This window comes from Gopherus evgoodei, chromosome 18, assembly GCF_007399415.2.
Source record: "Gopherus evgoodei ecotype Sinaloan lineage chromosome 18, rGopEvg1_v1.p, whole genome shotgun sequence".
In the NCBI taxonomy this organism is placed as follows: domain Eukaryota; kingdom Metazoa; phylum Chordata; order Testudines; family Testudinidae; genus Gopherus; species Gopherus evgoodei.
This window is the reverse complement of record NC_044339.1, coordinates 20,182,217-20,199,216: the sequence shown is the minus strand read 5'-3', so window position 1 is coordinate 20,199,216 and position 17,000 is coordinate 20,182,217.

Genomic DNA, 17,000 nt, shown 5'->3' with positions numbered 1-17,000 from the left:
GCAGATTAGTGTCCCAGAATGACATAAGTCAACACTGCAGCAGTTTAGCACCATAGAAATCTGCACTGTGGAGAAATCTTTTGATTTCATAATATTTGTGCCACTTCCCTTCGTTTTACACAGCACTTCTGCAGGAGACACAGTAATTTTCAGTTTTACTAGCTCCCAACACCTTAAAATGCTTTCATAGAATTCCCAGCGTGCCTGTGGAAACCAAATATTTGTATTTCATTGACATTTTCCTCAAAAAATATGTTCTAAATGAATAATAAATACATTTTTAAGGCAGATGGTGTTGCTTTCTCTAATACACTATTCGATGTGGAAAGCAACATCTTTGTTTCTTCTCCCAACTGCACTAATAGCTGCAGGTTTCACTGAAAACAATGTGATCACCACACCTGTTCATGTAGGCCCTAATTCAACACAGCATTTAACCATATGCTTCTCTCCATCCCTATTCAGCAAAGCACTTAAGCACATATCTTCATATGTGCTTAAATGTTTGTAGAATAAGGACCTGTTGAATTGGGCCTATAAAGTTCAGAGTTTACTTTTTTGTAATAGAAGCTGACATTTGTGTATCTTGGAAATGCAGAAGATAAGTTAATTTATCCACTGACATGACCAAACAGTGGATGATCATAACAGGTTTAAGCCTTCAAGAGCATTATATCTTCATGTGGCGTCTGTCATAAAGAGATTATTACATCCAGAAATTCAAACACAGGAAGGATGCGGAAAGGAGCTTTGGAAGTTCATCCAGATTGAGGAGGGTGCTGTGCAGTTTGTATGCCAAGGTAGTATCTTGAAATAAAACTCAGCTAACTCCTCTGTCTTTTACTAATGATAAAAAATAAAATAAAAATCAAATCTGATCCCTGCCGGAAAAATACCAACTGTTAACTAGTGAAAACTCTGTCTAAAAACACTCTGTAATGAATACTGCAAAACAATAGCACAGCATGCTAGGAGCTATATATTGTTTTTTATAGCAAAACAGGATTACTTCTACATATTGCAGAAGAATGGAAGGGAGTAATTAGGCAGTAAATGTTACTACATTAACAAAATAGTAAAGAGACACAGCAATCCATCATTCTGAGATGTGCCAGGCATCTTTATTGCATTTGGCTCAATTCCTTAAACCCAAGAAATTTCATGTAGGTGAAAAGCCAAATGAAGCATCAGCAGGCAGTCATTATTAGCCCTTATTGGACACAAAGCAGTTTTACAGCACTAATAACACCATAGTAAATATAGCCCAACCTTCCTCTTATCCATACTTTCAGTATATGCCAATCAAAATATACACGAAATAATGGAAGCTTTAAAAAAAGACGTGTTACTCACGGTTGTAATCAAGGTTTTGTCAATCCAGGAGATTTCTTTTTTTGTATTGACAATGACATTAGTTCAGTGAAACCATAATTAGAATAATTAAATGTGCAATTTACTTATTAACAGATCACAATCTTTTCAGTAAAATTTGTGATGATTTATTGTGGGGTTTCTTTTTGAATTTAAACTCCTTGTAACCAGTTGTGAGATTGGATTGTATGCGTGAGCACTGAGGAAAAATGAGTTGCAAATTTGAATTGAAGAGCATAAACTGAATTTGTTGACTCTCTGCTCATCACATAGGACTGGATTGCTTTTGGGCAGCCAAATATCCTGTTCCAGACACAAAAATACAGTCTCGTTCAAATGAGGTTAGATTTTTTTTTATCTACAATGGAAAATCACCCAAAGAAGTTGCCAAGTTACATTTTCACATAGATGATAATGATACCTAAAAGTTCTGATTAGGAGCAGGGTCCCATGTGCTATGCCCTGTACAAACAAAGACCAGAAGCAGTTTCTGCAGACTTTTAAGGGCAATCTCAATAGACAAAATGGACAAACAGACATAAAAAGACAACAATTAGCATGTTAATTTTTGTTTCGTTTTTTGAGATGGAGGTTGGTTGAGAAGAGATTTTCAGAGATTTATAAATTTTAGATAGCATGTTATCAAATATGACTATTCTGATTTGTTTTATCACTAAGGGGGGAGGGTTGTTTGTATGGAGAATAAATGCAATTGGGTTTGGGATCAGAACTTTGCAAAACCAGCAATTTTCACAAACATAAAAGATCTGGAATGTTCAGCAGAAATTGCAGATTTGGTCAAAGACTCAGTGTGGTTTAACCAGAGAAAGGGTACTCTCAATCCTGCTTTGACTCTTCTTACTTCCCAAGTTCAGGTAGTGTTTGGATCTAGGGAGTTGGTTTGGGGAGGCCCTTTTTTATAGCTTGCGGATCCTTCGCTGATGGAAAATTAAGACAAGGGGCCACAAATCAAAGGACCTTTGCTTTACTCGTAGTGTTTTATTTGTTGGTTGGTTTGTTTGGAATACAAAGCAGACAGCAATGGTTAAAGGCTACTGGAGCAACACTTCCGGCTTACTGACCCACTTCCTTGAAAACTAAAAGCTCGTCGGAGGTGGCTACAGTTAACATTGAAACAAACAATGCCATCTACTGGTTAAACAACAACATTGTGCACACAGTCCTTCCACACGTGCTCTGCAAGCTGAAGAAATTTGTTAATGTATCAATTCAACCAAGACATGCCCAAAGCTGCTGATGTTTTTAAAAGAAAATCCAACCCAAACTTTTCCAGCCAGCCCTATTAGATTCCCATGCTAATCTTTCATATCCTCATTCCTGATAATACTCTGCAAAGTAAAGACTTATTTCTGGCACCCAGACTAGTGAGTCAGCTCCGCACAAAGAGATAACTGGCTTGGCTTTGTCTACTGTATACATTGGTTTACATTATTTTGATGCAAATCAGCAGGTTCTAGTGGTTTAGGAAGTGCTTAAGGCAGAATAAGGAAACAGAGCCAAGTGAAAGTTCTTCTATTTACATAAGCTTTTGACATCTTTTTTGTCAAATTATAAGATACTCAGAAGATGTACTCTTGTGTCAATCCTGGAAGTAGCTAGCAGGGGCGGCTCTAGACATTTCGCCGCCCCAAGCAGGGCAGCATGCCGTGGCAGGCGCTCTGCCGGTCGCCGGTCCCGCGACTCCGGTGGACCTCCCGCAGGTCCACCGGAGCCGCGGGACGAGTGGACCCTCCGCAGGCACGCCTGCGGGAGGTCCACCAGAGCCACCTGCTGCCCTCCCGGCGACCAGCAGAGCGCTCCCCACGGCATGCCGCCCCACCCACGCGCTTGGAGTGCTGGGGTCTGGAGCCACCCCTGGTAGCTGGCATTTAGTTCCTGACTTAATATTTCCCCAGATGCTTATTTATAATGAACCAAAGTAAAAATATCACCCTCTGTCATGGAAGTAGAAAAAGCAGCTAATTGCAGTTGCAATCAAAAGCACTGATGGGGAAGCACAGGTTTATCCTAAAGCCTCTTGCTTTTGGCACACATTGCTTTGAACTCTTAAATAGTAACCATAGCTCTGTATGGTTTTCCAGGATCATAGAGGCATTATTATCTAGTAGGTAAGGCATTGAAAGAGGAGCCAGGAGACCTGGATTTTATTCCCAGCTTTGCCACTGAACTTCTGTGTGACCTCAGAGGTCTCCAAGTCTCTATTTCACATCCTACCCTTTGTCCATGTGGAAACATCTTGGGTCAGGGCAGCAATGGAGCCATGCACCACACCTGAACTAGGCAACTCTGGTCTCATGCTAAAGGCATGAGGAGGGTAAGTCATCTGCCCAGCCTGTACGTCAAACTCAGAGCAGGGCAGAGCCCAGACAGATACTAACTGCTCTGACCAGGGCACAGCTATGCATTTACCATAGAGCAGGGCGGTATGTTGGTTTAGTGTGTGCTATACTAGAGCTCTGACGGGCAGCCTAGGTGTAGTCTTTCAGGGTGGCCTTTCTTTTGTACCTTTATCTTCCTGTTAAAGGTATTCTGCTTGGATGCTGGCTAAGAAACCCACCCAGAGGAGGCTTTGAGGCAGAAACTGGCCATTTCTGGACCCCCTTGAGTGGAGTAAGAGTTGAGCTGTGGTTTTGCTTTGGGCTGAAATGACTCAGGAGTGGGACCCAAGCAGGGTTAAAACTAAAGAGTCTGTGAGCCCCTCTCCTAGGGCACCCAGCCAGCTTGGCATGACACAGCTGTTAGCAGGAAGCAGACCCCACCAAAGGGGCTACCTCACAAAATTGCCCCAAGGGACCCTTTATCAGCAGCCTCAGAAGTCTTAAGTGGAGAAATACAGATTGTCTAACCCTAGTCCCTGTATGAGCAGCAGTTCCTGAGCTTGACCAGAGCTCATTCTTCCTAATGCCAACACCCACCCCTCTCTCCTTCTCTTAAAGGTTTCTTTCCCTAATGAGCCCCAGCTGGCCTTCCCTGTAGGCCAGTCAGCCAAAATGCCTTTCCTCCATGGAAGCCCATTAATCCTTTTCTCTGTTTGCAGGGTGCAGGATATGTACATCCCTTCATGCCTACCACAGGCTGATTGTCATTGCAGTCCCTAGCGGGGTTCTCGGGGTTGAGCTCCCGAGACTGTTGTGAATGACGTTAACAGCAAAACTCTTACTGAAGTACATGGGAGGGCTTTGGGCTGTTGGATAATTACTAATGACCTAGATTGGTCCTGGATAAATTGACCCTAGAGTTTAATCATTCAAGCAGAGTGATCATTCCCAGGTGCAACAGGGCTGCTCATATCCTTGGAGTTAAGCATGTACACAAGCGGGGAGGGGGCAACAAGAAAAGCCTTGGTTGTATTGAAGTAGGAATATGCTGCAAGGCTAGTGACTGGAAAACAGGGCTGGGGGCGGGGGAGACTGATTATAGGAAATTAAAGAATTAACACTAGACCTCTGGGGAAGAAGCCCAGCTCAGCAGCTGCTAATACACTTAGATACATGCTAGTTATTGTTCCTTGCATGTCACTTAGATTTCACACCAATGTCTGAAATACTTATTTTGATGGGGAAACTAAACTAAACTAAAAAAACCCAAAACATTATTTCTCTCTCTCTCTATTTTTGCTATGTCCATTCCTGAGTTCTTTAGGCAAAAATCATCCACAGGGGCCACTTACTTTCAACCTTTGCTTGTTACAGTTGCTTTTACTTGCTGGGAGGGTTTATTAATTATTATTGTATCTGTTACAGTAGCACCAAGTAGCATTAACTGAGATCCAGGCCCTGCTGTTTTGGACACTGAATTGACACCCAGAAAGAGACTGTTGGTACCTGAAGAATTTACATTCTACGTACACTGCACACACAAAAGGTAGGAAGGGGAAAAGAGGTCAAGGGAGTAGCCCAAGGTCACACAGCAACTCAGAGGAAGAATCAGGAATAAGGCCTTGGCTACACTCACACTTTACAGCGCTGCAACTGGGGTGTGAAAAAACACCCCCCTGAGTGCTGCAAGATACAGCGCTGTAAAGCGTCAGTGTAATCAGGGCAGCAGTGCTGGGAGCGCGGCTCCCAGCGCTGCACGCTACACCCGTAAGGGATGTGGTTTACATGCAGCGCTGGGAGAGCTCTCTCCCAGCGCTGCCGCTCTGACTACACTCAGGGCTTGTCTACATCAGAAAGTTGCAGCACTGGTGAGGGAGTTACAGCGCTGCAACTTTGAAGGTGTACACATCTGCAGGGCACCACCAGCGCTGCAACTCCCTGTTTGCAGCGCTGGCCGTACTCCCGTTTTGTCTCGGGTGTAGAGGATCCAGCGCTGGTGATCCAGCGCTGGTAATCCAATGTAGACAGTTACCAGCGCTTTTCTTGACCTCCGTGGAAGGAGGAAGCCTCTGGTAATCAAGCTGATCTCCTTCCCCGGTTTGCTCTCTCGTTCCCGGAACCCCGAGTAAGCAGGTCTCCTTCCCTGCGGTTTGCAGGGTGGCTCCGGGAACGCGAGAGCAAACCGCGGCGAAGCTGGTCTCCTTCCCCGGCTTGCTCTCTCGTTTCCGGAACCCCGAGCAAGCAGGTCTCCTTCCCTGCGGTTTGCAGGGTGGCTCCGGGAACGCGAGAGCAAACCGCGGCGAAGCTGGTCTCCTTCCCCGGTTTGCTCTCTCGTTCCCGGAACCCCGAGCAAGCAGGTCTCCTTCCCTGCGGTTTGCAGGGTGGTTCGGGGAACGCGAGAGCAAACCGCGGCGAAGCTGGTCTCCTTTCCCGGTTTGCTCTCGCGTTCCCGGAACCCCCCTTGAAGCCGCCCAACAGCGCTGCAGTGTGGCCACATCTAACACCACTTGCAGCGCTGGTTGCTGTAAGTGTGGCCACTCTGCAGCGCTGGCCCTATACAGCTGTACTAATACAGCTGTAACAACCAGCGCTGCAAAATTTTAGATGTAGACATGGCCTCACACTTCAAAGTGCTGCTATCTCTCAAACCAGTGCTAAGCCATCAGATATCACTGCCTTTCTGCTGGCTATTTAACATGCTGCTGTCTGTTTTTTCCACCAGAGCACACTCCTGACTCTGTTACTGAAACAGGAGGTGGGGGGTGGGGTTTGCACAAGAACTTGGGTCTTTGCTCTCTACCTTGATGAAACTGACTTGGTGTTTGCCTGATTTCTTTTACCATAACTGATTTAAGGAGTAATTTCAGAAGGCAGACATGTTAGATCCTTCGACAGCAGCTAAGGATGTGGCTCTTAGAGTCCAGCTGGTGATGGTAAGACAGCAGAGGAGCTGAAATGTCTGAAATTTGTGACTACCTGATTACATGGTCAGTACAGTCTCAAACCTACAAAGTAACTCTTCCCAGCTCTCATTTTTTCTTCCTCAATAGGGATGAGTTCAGTGCTGCTCAAGTAACAAATTATTTTAACATCAGCAAAACAATCACCTGAGGAGAAAAAAAGTTGAGATTTATGGACCCAATCCAATGTCCATTTCAGCGAGCCTTGGATCAGTCTCTGTGTGTTCCCAGAAGTAGAAATGGTTGCTATTAGCACTGTGGAATTGTTCTGGTGATTTATTCAGACACCTCTTTACTCTGCACACATTTCTGGAACTCCCATGCTGGAAGAACTGGGAATCTAACTGCCTACAGTAGGAACAGAAGGAAAGACAATTACCATGATCTGTATTGTATATGCCAAAAGGGATGTAGATGTCATTTTGAATCATTATCATCTTGTGGCAAAGGGACTAAAAGCTTAAACAAATGTCTTTGCATGAAAATAGATTTGATCCACCTACAGAGTGGGACCATGCACACACAAAAATCATAATTAGGAATAGCAACAACCCTTCTGATTCACTGGCTTTGAAACTGATGTCAAACAAACAATGGAGAACAACTAGGACCATGCAATCAGTGATACCAGACTGCTCTAAGGAAGCAACCAGGATAGATCTGACACAGAACTATGAGTGATTCAGATAAAAATATAGCGAACACCTTGCTTAAACCCAAGAGGCTAATGAGGTCCAGAAATAACAAGGTGAAAACCAAACCCTTATCTTTAAAATAAAGTAATGGATGGTAATGTAACAGCCTCTTTCCTGAGTCACCTGCAGGGTTAGAACCCCAGAAGCACTAAAGCAGTGACCTTAAGCTGCTGAGCTAAAGGGACAACTCCAGAATACTGTAGCAGTAGTAGGCTGTGATTCTCTGTGCGAACTAGTCATAGAAGGGAATGTGACACGCACCCAATTTACAAGTAAGTTACAGAAGATTTTTTGATCATGGTAAACTTATTTTGGGACCATCTCCTCAAACACAGCAGTACCGGGTCTCCTCTCCATTACAGCAGCTTTACCTGGGAAGTTAATGCCAGTGCAGTTGATAAAACCAATGTGGGTATATTAGCATAAAACCAGTGTGCTGGAGTGGAGAATCCAGGCCAACATCTTTCAGGGAATTCTCCCCAACTGGTGAAATGCAGCTTAGCACTTTTCACATTACAGGATGCTGTGATCTTGTAGCACTTTAGGATGGGTGGTTTGGTTACCCCTAGTTACTAAAATATATTTATTTCTTTTAAATACATTGTTTTGTATTTCTGTTACTCAGTTTTTGTTATGCAAACAAAAAGGGAATAACATATCTGGGGAGGATTTTTATTTTATCCTTGGTCTTATTGTTTCTTTAAGGAAAAAATGGAAAGTTATGGAGCAAATTAGATTAGCAGGATTCAAGCAAGAACTGGACAATTGTATCAATAAGGAGCATATCCAGGGTTAAAATGATAAAGGTTATAACAAGAAGAGATTTGGAAGGGATAAAAACTCTCCTGCTTCAGTGTATGAGCCAGTCTCTAATTGATGAGAGCTGGGGACAACTGATTGTTGTTGGTTTTTTTTTACCTTTCTTTAAAACATCTGATACTGACCACGGTCAGCTGGGCTATATGGACCCTGATCTGATCAAATCTGGCAAGTCCTGTCTTCCTTTTTTAATCATGTGGAGGCAATTTCACGCACAAGGCAGCAGATGAACCCTGCAGCAGTCAGAAGGATGACTTGTACATTAACTATCTTTGTGAGTGATTCACAATTTGTTCTGGACTGCCACTGCTCTGGGTCTGTTACTGACACCCATTAGTGTTCCATTAGAAACAATGAAACTTTAAAGTTGCAACTGGAACTTGTATTAGCACGTTTCTACCTGGATTCACTGGTTCATTCACCTGAACAATAGATGCATCCTCCCTGGATGTACCTGGAGCATTTGGCAGCAGCCAGGGATTTAATAGGATTAGCTACTGAGTGTAGAGACCAATTAATTTGGTTTCCATTATTCTACAAGCAATTGGAAGAGAGTTTAGCTCTCATCCCATTGTCTGGAAATTGAGTCTCCAGCTCTAGTAATTCACTAATGGTTCTCAATTTTGCTAACCAACTCTTAAAGCCTTAGTGTACTATACATGTTATTTAACAAGCACTACAGCCAAAAACTCAAACCATCTTTATTACTGCTGTGGATTTTAGCAGCTGCCTATGAGTGATATTACCTTCAGACGATTAGCAAGTGACTAATATCTTTTCTCTTTTCCAGCTCTTTCTGCAGAGTGATACTGAAAGGAGAGGGATTCTTTTCCCTGAAAATATTGTACCCTTGACCACTCTCGAGGAGATCAATCTATAAAAGTGAAAGATTGATCTATGAGGGATATAAATTTGGAAGATAGCTATTGGATTGGAATAGACTTGGCTTCAGGATATTAGGCAGAAGGTGGTGTTAAAAGATATCGTAACAGTTCAGGATCAGGGCAGCAGCATTAACTGGGTTGCTAGCAGGGAGAGAGAAGTGTGTGTTCTGTGTACCTTGTGTTTATAAAAGATCACAGAAAAAAGGCTGAATTTCACAATTAGAAGTTTGAAATGATTTGCATGGATTATACATACAGGCAGATGCACACGCCATCTGTGGAAGCATGTTCTGCTCTCACTGTGTACAAAATCTCTGTCTTGGAGAGTTCCTGTGTAGCCAAGGACAGAGTCAGTCCCAAAGCCAAGTAAGCAGAACAAACAAAGCATTTCCAATAACCCCTCTCTTTCAAGAAAACCAAGTGAATCATGGCACATTGTTTGCAGTGCTGTAATGTAAGGAAAATGCTAGCGTTTTCACAGCAGCACTGAGGGCTGGGAATCTGAGCCATACAAAATCTGACACAAATATACCAATTGCTATCAGTCTCAAGGGCCTGCTTAGCTCACAGTTCTTTCCTGGATGGTAACTCCCAGTCCAGCAATGGTGACTGTTCACTTCTGGAGACCAGATAAAGAAGTCAAGTACTACGTTTGGTGCTGCCTGATTTTGTACTTTTCCTTCAGGCTATTGCTTTTGAAAACATATCTATTTGAATTTAGATGATGCTTCATGCATCATTAAAGGGAATTCGTGCATACTGGGCCAGAGCAGACATCACCATTTTATACACATGAGCATATTGACCAGATCCTCAGCCTTTTGCAAGTCTCTGTTCTGCACTGGAGTGGCTCAAAGAGAAGTCAGTGCTGCATTAAGGCATCGCTGAGGACTCTGGGTAGACGGTGTTTTGTTGGGGATGGGGAACTGACATTTCCAGGGCAGGAGAGAGCCTCCGTGAGAGCTGCTAACCAGCAGCATAAGTTAGAGCATCCCTGAGCCCTTCATCTGCCCCCTCCACTGCCCATCAGCTGCTGCTCTGCTTCCCCTTCAGAGTGGGAGCAGAGCAACTCAAACTCCTGAAGGCTATGCCTTAGAGCTGGGGTTGCACGCTCATCAGCAGAGCGGGCCAGGTTCCTGTGGCAGAATGGGATACCGATTTCTGTATTTTTATGTGATTATACTGGACTTTGCCAAGGGGTGCAACTGGCTCGGCTTCTGTATTTTGTTCTGTCATTGGGGGGGTGGGGATTTTAGGTGATGGCTGGAGTTTTGGCCAGGTGCCTTCTGGTTGTAGAAATTGAAACTAATCAATCAATGTAATTGTAATTCACTATTATTAATGCAGAATGAAGACTGTTTGCTGGAAGGAAGGATGGTTTTCTGGTTAAAGCACTGGCCTAGGATTCAGAAGAGGGGGAGCAGATTCTATTCTTTACTCTGCTATGGACTTAATATTGCTGTGCCTTAGATCTCCAAAATGGGGATGACAACTTGACCTTTGCCTGGCTTCTCTGTTTAGACTGTGAGTTGTTTAGAGCAGAAGGGGTCTCTTTTTGTGTGTTCATAAAGAACCTAGCACAGTGGGGCCTCAGTCTCAGCTGGGACATCCAGGCAGGTCTGCATTACAAAATATTAACAGTTATTATTAGGAATCATTTTTCAAAACTAAAAACCTCTAATTTTTTGTAAGCAAATTCTCCTCATATGACTTCTCTGCATCACACATGGATGCAAAATGGTTTCCAATTCTTTTTTAAATCACTGAGTGCTCCTATATAACTGTATTTTTTTTGAAAACATCTGAGCATTCAAGCCAACTGCAGTGGATTTGAATTATAGAATTAGAAGCAAGAAGTTCATTCTGAGCCTTCAGGCTAAAAAGTCATAGTTAATGCATGCCCCATCAAACTGGGTTTTAATTAAATACTTGTTAGAATGGGAGAAGTTCTAGGAAGTGCTTTACTTTATAATTTCATTGATATGGATGGACACCATCCAGGGATATGCTCTGAGTCTAGAATCCTTTGGGAAGGCAACTCAGAAACATTACACAGAGTTCAAAGAATAATAAAGTAAAGAAAGAACAAGCAGACTTGCAAATCTATAGAACTATAGTGGAACATTTACTATGAATGAATGGGAAACATTGCAAGCAACTGAATTTTGTAGATCAGCATGTAAGTGAATGAACACTATAAAAATGTATCATGAAAAGCACTTTGTTCATTTGCTTTGGTGACTGTAGTTTGCTTTTAACGATTTACAATACTTTCTGATATATTAATAATATTGTTTGTAAAAATTATGAAGACTTATTAGTCCAAGAGCTCTCTACCACACTTAGCTATTAGATCTTTGCTTGCCAAATCTTTTGTGCATTTTATAGACTGCAGGCATTAACAAAATACAGCTTGATTAAATCTTGCTGTATGTATATCTCAGCTTCATCCCTATGCATGAGGCATGAGATGTGAACACATCCTAGCAAGTTAGCCTACTATTGGCCCTTGCAAAGAAGCTATCACTTATACTTTTCAAGGTCTACAGAATAGTCCAGCAACAGATCACACTACATGTTGCCCACATTATAACATTGTAAATATATGCATGCAAAGCATACGCTTGAATAAAGATCACAGCTGTGTCACGTAGTGCAGTTATCTTTTCTCTGCATTCTAAAAAAGACTGCAGGGGGAAATGATGTATGGTCCTTCAGCTTACAACACTTTTATTGACAGTGATTTGGCCAGGGAAAATGACAGAAGCTTGTCAGATAAGTTTATGGAGAACAGGTCCATCAATAGCTACTAGCCAAGATGGTCTGGATGCAACTCCATGCTCTGCAAATCCCTAGCCTCTGTCTGCCAGATGCTGGGACTGGCGGACAGTGGACGGATCACTCAATAATTGCCCTGTTCTGCTCATTCCATTTGACGCACCTGGCATTGGTCACTGTTGGAAGACAGGACACTGAGCTAGATAGACCATTGGTCTGACCCAGTATGGCCATTCTTATGTTCTTGGCTTTTCAAAAATGTTGAATATCCACAATTCCAGCTGATGCCCACGGGGACTGTCTGTGATTAGGTCCTTGTCTGCCTACCAGCGATCAGAGATCATCCAGATGAAGTGTCCAGAGGAGTTCTTGATTTGGGCCTGATTCATTGTCGCCTCTTGGCCCCACCAGACCAGCTATGCTGACATAAACACACCATATGCAAGCATAAGGGATCCCCAGGGAATACCTCTGTCATCAGCTATGTGCCATCCTCACAGCAGCCCTGGTTGCAGGGGGCATTCTGGGATGGACAGGGGTGAGCATGGGTAGGCAGAAGAAGAGAAGGAAAACTGTTGTGGCAGATGTGAGCCCTGATGAGTCTGTGTCCCTGTAAAATCCCATCTGGGACATTGCACCAGGGTCACCATTTACTACACTGAAATACTCCAGGGATGACCACAAGCCTCCGAGCCCCCAACTCAGAGAGAGACAGACTGCATCCACTCTGTGCTGTGATGTCTACTGGCCCCAAGCCTCTATAGTCAGTATGGGCCAGATTCTGCCGTCCTTACTTATGCTGGGTAGGACCATACGCTGCTGGAAGCCATCTCAATAGGACTACACATATTGTCCAGCACTAGGTCTAGGTAGGGAAGGTGCTGGAATCCATCCATTTGTGTGCAGTGTGTGGAATGTTCCAGAGGAACTCCACCCCAGAGCTCACCTGCTGTGCAGTCAGCCTCCTCTCGCCAGGGGATTGCAATGGAAACCCTTCCCTTGAGGAAACCAGGAGGGACTGTAATGACTGATCCCAGACCCTTCCCCCGCCCCTTACTTTTAAATAATTTGCAGATGAAAGGGCAGATTTAGAGGTGACCTAAACAGCAGTGTGTGTTACATGTCACTGTGCATGTGTCTGCTGAAGCCACTTATATCCCAGGAGTGTAGACAACACGAGCTGCAGCTGGACAGACAACCAATAGGAGGGAAATACAAGATACAGGGCAAATCCTCAGCTCCATTGACTTCAGTCAAGCTATGCTAATTTACACCACCTGAGGATCTATCCCAAAATGTTTGTGTGTGAGATGTGAGGGGGGCGACCTGTTTCACAACCATTTGCTGGTTACTTCCCTCCCACCCATGATCCTGTCTGTCTACTCCCAACTTAGGCTCACATCCAGCCACTGATGTGTAATTTGCAGCACCACTTCCACTCTCTCTCAGTTTGACTCCGGCCACCATGTGCCCCCTAACAGTTTATTTGGAAAACGTATCCACATTGCTAGATATTGTCCTGACACTGAACTTCTGAAGGTCCCTTCTCCCACTGCTCATTATGCACATGGACAATATTGCTAACAAGTGTGTTTAGAGTAAGTGCCATTACGGTGACATTGAAATCCCCTGTGGACAAGTAAAGATCTGGTCCTGGATGATAAAAAAAAAAAGCCAATTAACAGGTTCCTTTTTGTAAACTCCAGCTCTGCACCCTTAGTTCTCAAAATATATAATTAAAACAGTCTCAGTTATATGACTTTATTAGATTTCCGTGATGCTGAAGGTCTGACAGGTGTATAATTTGTTTCCACTTAATCTCAGTGTCACTGAGGTGCAGCACACTCCAAACAAGTATCGCACTCTGTACAGATAACCTAAAGGTCAAATGGAGAAAATTTTTGTCTGTTACTTTAAAATCCTCATGGCTGGGGTGGGAAGCATAATTTGTCATTTAGGTGCAGGACTGTAATACGTTTCCTATTAAGACAAGTCTAAATGAGTCTTTAATGACAGCACGCTGCTTCTCTACAGATTTAGAAATGGCAAATTAAGCTGGCCATGTCCATCTGAAACATGTGTCTGCTCCCAGTTCTGTCTGTTTCAGGAGGAGATGGGTGATACTGTAAAGGGTCTTTACAGATGTGCAGTTTTGTTTGGTGGAGAGTGCAGAGGCTACCTTGAATACTAATGGCACCGAAGTATTTACTGTAAGCTTCATAAAATGTCTCTGAATGATTTCCTTATTGTTCAGAACTGGTGAGCCAGATGTTTGAAGTCTTTGCCAAAAAAACTCAAGGTAAGATGATGCAAGGCACAAAGCAGAATTAAACGGGCATATGCTGTACTATTTGAGAGATCACAGGCTTGGTTTTCACACAAAAGTTGGGGTCCCAAAATAAGTACTACAGCATGTTGTAATCATGAGTTGCAGAGGTTTGGGGAAAACCTGATGATAATTTGCCTGTATAGTTCTCAAACCATGGTTACAATCGAGCATGAATCAAGCCTCACTACTATCCCCTAAGGCAGACAAATATTTATTATAACCACTTTATAGCTGGGTTACCAACGTGCTCCAGACCATACACAGCTGCTCTGGGAGCAGAACACAGGACCCCTACTCTACTCACAAAGTCTAGACAGGGGAGGAAGGGGGGGGTGGCTGCTGTAGCCACTGGGGATGTTAGTCAATGGAGCTAGGGCGCAAAGATCTTGCTCCAGTGGGGTGTCCAAGTACTAATCACTCACTACTTCAGTGAAATGAAACACATGGGCTACAGCAGAGATGGAGCTGCAGCAGCTATAGAAGAGAAAGACCTTGCCCGTCCCTCTTCTGTTTCCTGTCACTAGGAGCTGCCCTATTCGAACAGACATATGGGTATTTTAAGGAGATGATGACCATAACTCATGGCCTTATCTCTAGCACCCTGAAGCCAAAAATACATGCACTGTACTCAACCCCTGTCCTCTTTTCTTCCTTCTTTAACCACAGCCTCAGTCTAGATGAGTGTCCCACATGCCATGGCCTGCCCCAGACAACTCAGGCCAAATCCTTAGGTGAAACCCACATTGATTTCCATGGGAATGCTGCATAAGTATGGCCTACAGTGCCTCCACTCAGTGATGTTAAGCCTTCTTGAGATACATTTCTAATCCTTAGCAGTGGTCATAGGTTCCCATGCTTCTGTTTTATACAGTTATAAACACTAAATATAGGTGTCCACAATGTTCCTCATCCAGGTGTCATTACTGTGAATTATTAGAGCAGGAATGAAGCAGATTCAAGATATAGTTGCTCCTTCAAAGAACTTAAAATGTAAGGCCCAGCGCAGCTTTCAGTACCATGCACGTCATTCCCATTGCAGGGAGGGCTAAAGACTCAATTTTACTGGCTATTCTGACTCCAAAGGGTTTTTAAACCACTAAGGACTGCAAGCTCTGCCAAAGGGCATTACGGCCATGTGACTGAGAGAGGAATCAGGCCTGAAAAGTCAAATACTACACTAAGATATACCCTTGGCAACCCATCAGATTCAGTTGTGAGTGGGGTGTAAAACAACACCGACCTAGGGCTAAGTACCTAAACAGGGAGAAGATGTCTGATAATAGATGGCTCTTGAATCTAGCAGACAAAGTTAGAAGCTGAAGCTAGACAAATTTAGACTAGAATAGGGCACAATTTAACAGTGAGGGTAATTAACCATTGGAACAACTTACATAGGGAGGAGAGAGACTGTCCATCACTTGCAGGCTAAAAGGTGTGCTCTAGCACCAACAGAAGTTCTGGGCTTCATCCAGGAATCACTGGGTGAAATTCTGTGGCCTAGGTCATGCAGGAGGTCAGACATAAATGAGCATAATGGTCCTTCCTTGCTTTAAACATCTATGAACTCAACTCTGAGCCCAAGTCAAAATGCTCTGAGAGTCACGAAAAGAAAATTGAAAGGAACTATAACAAATGTGTGAACCAGAAAGAGCAAAACACACACACGAATGATAGATTTTTTCCCCACTTCCAGTTTTATTCATCTATTCACTGTACATATTTTGTGAAATACAATAATCTATATATGCTCTGACCCCAAGCACTGAGAGACTTGTGATAAAATTGTGAGAGCTGGCATTCCTGGTTTTCATAGCCACACCCACATCCTTACATTGCATAGCAGTTCACCCAGCAAAGTGGTGGTTTTGGGAGTTACAGTGTCTAAGTTATAGCCCAGCTTGAGTGATTACATAGGGCTTGCATAAAATCCCCACCCTGTATTCTGAGCTAGCTACATGGGCCTCATTTCCTGTTGCCTGTCATCCCATTGTGTGCAACTGCTAGTGCAGACTTCTTGCTGTCTTCCAGCCAAGGCACTGCAGCATTTCAGAGTGTGTGTAGATTCAAGGTATTAGTTTAATTCCCATGTCTCTTAGGCATGCCTGTTTGGCAAGGTATTTATGTTCTACACAAGCTAAAATGTCAGCTTGCCTTAAACTTTATCACTCAAAAACAAATGGAAAGCAGAAGGAACATACACCCGGTGGGATGCACGACCTGGCAGATGTGCAAAGCTGACTCAAGTTGATGGCCCCTAAAAGCAAGGCTCTTGTCCCTCTCTTCAGCACCTTGGTGCACCACACTTCCAATGGGAAAATTATAGGACAAAAAATGTTTTGTTTTTAAATTAGTTTGAAATTCTTATTGGTTAATGAAGCTGCATGAAAGGGGCAAGTCTGGAGCAGGATGCTGGAACTCGGGAACCTTGTTTTCTGATTCCTGCTCTAGCCCAACTCAGTGTGTGACCACAGAGAGAGAGAGCGGTGAAGTGACCTACTTCAGTTAGCCATCCATCAACTATATTGAACTTAACCCACCTCTCAGTAATTAATATTTGCAAAGAACTTTGAGTGCCTGTACAAAAAGTGCTAACTCTAAGTGCAAATGATTATCATCCCATACCTCTGTTCTGGCAGGGTGCATGCTGCCCAGCTGCAGCTGAATGCCCTTGCAGGGTTGAGAAGAAAAGCACAGGCATTAGGGAATTCTTTGGATCTGGTTCCTGCAAGACTAGTGCCTCTAAACACATCTGTTGGCCACTCTCGCTAATGGACCAGACCAAAACCCTGGGTTCATAGTCTGAGGTCGGGGGTTTGGAATCCTAA